This window comes from Oreochromis niloticus, unplaced genomic scaffold (genome assembly GCF_001858045.2).
Source record: "Oreochromis niloticus isolate F11D_XX unplaced genomic scaffold, O_niloticus_UMD_NMBU tig00003626_pilon, whole genome shotgun sequence".
NCBI classification, from domain to species: Eukaryota; Metazoa; Chordata; class Actinopteri; order Cichliformes; family Cichlidae; genus Oreochromis; species Oreochromis niloticus.
Window position 1 is genome coordinate 22,780 of NW_020327909.1, and position 4,540 is coordinate 27,319.

A 4,540-nucleotide genomic window follows, 5' to 3' on the forward strand; every position below is an offset into this window, starting at 1 on the left:
TTGTTGACAACGCATAAAATAGGCGCTTGTCAGGTCGTGTGGTTATATTAAATATAAGCGAAAGAGAGAACCTTCAAGAAATGAATATAGCCACTACAGTGACCATCAAGACCATTAAATTTGGATAATAAAACTCGAGGTGGAAACCAGGAGGCAGCCGGAAGAATACATCCGAGGACAGGACACATCAAGGTGCGGCATGAGGAGAGATACAACGGGAGAAAGATGGTGCAGAGATAATCGTGGACCAAGTAAAGAAGCAGACACCAAACTGAGTAGACAAAACACACTAAGAGCTCAATATTATTGAGCTTTAGTCAGTTCTCTGCATTCTTCAGTGGTTTAAAAAATGTAGTTGTAGTTAATTAATGTACTTTATTTGAAGCATTGCAGGCCTTAGTGAAATAGAGACACAGCTCCTAAACCTTTAAGACAAACAGTGAAGTAAGACAGCTTCTAAAGTCGTTCAAAGTTGCTTAGCCCTGGTAAGCCGCAAATACGCTAACAAAAATGAAAAAATTGTGATGATAAAAAAAAGTTTAGTTTGGGATCTGGAGCTTAAAGAATTGTTTAGCATTGTAAGCATTTATTATTTAAAAAAAATGAAAACTCTTCCATAAGTGAAACTGATCAAAAGCTGAAGGTTGTGAACATATGGATGTGCACTGTGTTTATGGAACAAGTGCCAACTTGGTTTAATCAGTGTGAAAAGAGAAAATGGGATGATCCACACAGTAGTGTGTCAAAATGTATTATTTTCTCAATCAGCAAAGTAATTTTGGTCTGTGCTGATATCTTTGGTTTATTTATAGTTTTTGTAGTGCTCCCTACTACAAAAATATAAAGAAGAATATAAATTGTCCAAAATATTTGAGAGTTACTAAATTAGCTTGGCATGAGTTTCACTGTGGCACAGACGGCTGTTTAGATAAAAACATGGACTGACTGCACTGAGGTGTAACATGTGCCTGTGTGTGTGCCAGTTGTGCTCAGTGTGCTGAGGTGAAGCATCCAAACCACACGGCCTGTTCTTCAATCCGGGATCGTGTCCCAAATCAGAGCTGCGGAAGGGTAAGCGTCACAGTGAGTGTGCTGCAGCTGATGTTGACCTGAAGAATCGTGTCTCGCAGGTACAGTCTGCAGTCTGTGAAGTGGGGCTCCTGCTGCTCAGGTGTTCTCACTGAAGTCCGTTTCACCTGATGAGAGGAGGCAGCTCTGACTTGAGGCTGTTCAAGAATGAGCGCCACTTGATCTGGTTCCACCTCTACCACAGGCAGAGAAACACAGGGTGAGATCTCCTCCTGCCAGTCATCACGCTGTAACTGTGTTCAGGTGTTAAATTTATCCATGTGATTCAGCAACACTGTAAAATAATATTCATTTCTTTGGTAAGAAGTGTGTGTTTCTGTTCTTAAATTGATCATCACCAGCCTGGACTCTTTGTTGGCCAGACAAAATCAGAAACGGAAATCATTGGTTTTTACAACTGGGTCCAGTTCTACCTGCAAAGGATATGAGGCCAGGGAGCATGATTTGGTAAGTATAACATTTCACCAGACAGAAGAGTTTGATTTCCTTTGATTTCAGTATTCTCAGCCGGTCGGCCTCATGTGTGCCTGATCACAAGTCGGTCCACTTCATACATGCACAGTAGCGCAGGCAAATAGTTGCTCACACGCTCACTGTGGCCATTATTGAGCTCACGTTGGGTGGAGATGAGAAGTTTCAAAGAGATTTAATTTATATATTTTATATAATAAAGTAAATGTACGAATGACCGGCAATAATTCAGTCACTGAAATTATCCATGAAATTAGCTAAGTAATTCCTAAAAGTCTGTAGATTGGCTTTTACAACAAGGAAGCAGGTTTTCTCATTAGCAGAAATGCTCAATAGACAGAAAAACAGAAACCCTAAAAGAAAGTTACCGCGAGTTTAAGAGAAACGGCCTTGTTGCAGATGAAGAGTTGTTTGTTGACAGTATAGATGGTTTGTTTTTAAACCTCTTACCACTCACAGAGTCCCCGGTGACGGTCTAGCTATGTCAGATGCCAGTCATTTAAGAGACTAATCATGTTTTGGAATTTAAATTGTGCAAACTCACTTTGTTCAACACAGCCCAGAGTAACATTAAAATAAAACATATTGGAACTAATTTTGTTGGACGCAAGAAAAACTGGAGCATCTTTGTAGGGAGCCGAACTAGGGCTTGCAAGTTTTGCAGTGGCTTTGCAGTGACTTTGCTATCTGCACAGAGCGTTTCTTTATCGTCATCGCCGGCGTGCTTTGTACCTCAGGCTCATCAGAGACAATCGTATCCAGGTAAAATAATTTTCTTTAATCTACACACTTTTAGGAATTACTTAGCTAATTTCATGGATAATTTCAGTGACTGAATTATTGCCGGTCATTCGTACATTTACTTTATTATATAAAATATATAAATTAAATCTCTTTGAAACTTATAGAATCTAATCTTTTGGTTTCTTTTTTTTTCATAGCATTTTATCAAACTGTTGTCTGCTACAGAGTTAAAAGTATTGTACTAGTAGTAATATAGCATCCACCATCTCCTGCTTGCATATTTCTGAAAACATCTTAGTGGTGTGGCAGCCATGGGTTGAGCCAGCCCTGCAAACCCTGTGGATGGACGATGCAGTGGACAGTGGGAGGAAGCATCCTAAAGCTCTCTTTGCGGACCAGCCTGTGTGATTCTCCACTCGCCGACCAGAAAAGACAAACGGCAGGTCTCAGTTGCAGCACCTCATCCATCCATGTCTGATCTTGCATCGGCAGATTCAGCAACACAGCCAGAGACTTCCTGTAATCTATTACAGTTGTTAAAAAAACGGTACAGGAACAGGTCACTCAGGTTAATCTTGTATAAACAACTGTAAATATTGTTTTTCCTTCTTTAAATATTGTTGGCTCATTAGAAATATTCTTGTTTAATTGTTGTTCTCCAAAAAGTTGATTCTGTTCATCTGGACGTAGCGTTTTGTGGGAGAAACGTTTCGTCACTCATCCAAGTAACTTCTTCGGTCTCAGCTGACTGCAGGTTCCCCCAATCTCATAAACAGTACATTTGCATAATGACTGAAACTGGCCCACTGAATTGTTGTTGTTATTTACTTTATTGTCATATTGGGGCGATCGTGGCTCAAGAGTTGGGAGGTTGCCTTGTAATCGGAAGGTTGCCGATTCGAGCCCCGGCTTGAACAGTCTCGGTCGTTGTGTCCTTGGGCAAAACACTTCACCCGTTGCCTACTGGTGGTGGTCAGAGGGCCCGGTGCCACCAGTGTCGGCAGCCTCGTCTCTGTCAGTGCGCCCCAGGGTGGCTGTGACTACAATGTAGCTTACCATCACCAGTGTGTGAGTGTGTGTGAATGGTTGGATGACTGGATGTGTAAAGCGCTATACAAATACAGGCCATTTACCATCAAATAAATATCCATGTAGAATTGTTCAAAGTGACCATTATGTTCATAGATGTTAAAAATACCTGAAAATAAGATGAGTTCAGTGACAGTTAGTGTTTGTTGTAATCAATTTATTAATAACAAAACACTTTTAAACTAATGCAACACATATAACAATGTCACAAAATATTCAAATAAATACATTTCTTAATGCATAACTGATTTTGGAACTGATCTTTCAAGAAGTGAAATCAGTCTGTCCATCCTCTCCCTGATCAAATCGATCGATTCGGGACCTCGTGAATCTGAACTGAATCGATTCTAGAAACAGTTATAGCGTGATGACTGGCAGGAGGAGATCTCACCCTGTGTTTCTCTGCCTGTGGTAGAGGTGGAACCAGATCAAGTGGAGCTGATTCTTGAACAGCCTCAAGTCAGAGCTGGATTGACCTTCTGTCACCAGGTACTGATGAGCCCGCTGTGGAAAAACATCACTGATGATGTTCATGAATCCCCAGCTGACTCTGGTAACCTTAATACAGCACAGAAAAAATGTCACAATAATCATTTTATGTTGTGATTATTGTGATAATAACAGCAACAGATGCATCTATGTCATTATCTTTGAGCTTTTACACTTAACATAATTATAAAAACATGAGTATAAAAGGTATTGAAACTCTGATGCCATCTTGGAATACTGCACTTTGTTCATGTCATTACAACATTTCTCTCTTTCTAATCATACATCTAGATGTTATGTCAACACACATTTAATCTACATTATAAGAGTGCCTTTGTGATAAATGTGTCTTTCATTCTTAAATTAACTGGTTAAATATTTAATCTAACTAAACCCTAAAGATGGAGTCAGAAGACAACAGTCACCTGAAGGGGCTGAAAATTGTAAAGACCCTACAGAACAATCAGTAAATGTGAGTAAATCTGTGATTCTGCGAGTAACACACTGGGTTCAGTTTGGAGGTTGAACTCTCACTCACCAGGCCGACAGCCGTCTGTGCCACAGTTAAACTCATGCAGTGCTAATTTAAAAACTCTCAAATATTTTGGACAATTTATATTTTTCTATCACAATAAATACAAGTCTTCAAGTAAACACA

The 4,540-nt window shown here is 39.8% G+C and overlaps 2 long non-coding RNA genes across 3 annotated transcripts; both read left to right on the top strand.

Annotated features, from left to right (window-relative positions):
* Window positions 1-2,664, top strand: LOC109200997 (uncharacterized). Of its 2 annotated transcripts, none has more exons than XR_002061039.2 (4): window positions 1-192; window positions 984-1,288; window positions 1,431-1,536; window positions 2,614-2,664. It is a non-coding gene; the product is annotated as an uncharacterized LOC109200997 (long non-coding RNA). The 2 variants fall into 2 exon arrangements; XR_002061038.2 differs by having other exon boundaries at window positions 2-192; window positions 2,603-2,628.
* Window positions 2,665-3,165: 501 nt separating this feature from the next.
* On the top strand, window positions 3,166-4,540 carry LOC112845154 (uncharacterized). The gene is made up of 2 exons (XR_003217960.1): window positions 3,166-3,946; window positions 4,284-4,540. It is a non-coding gene; the product is annotated as an uncharacterized LOC112845154 (long non-coding RNA).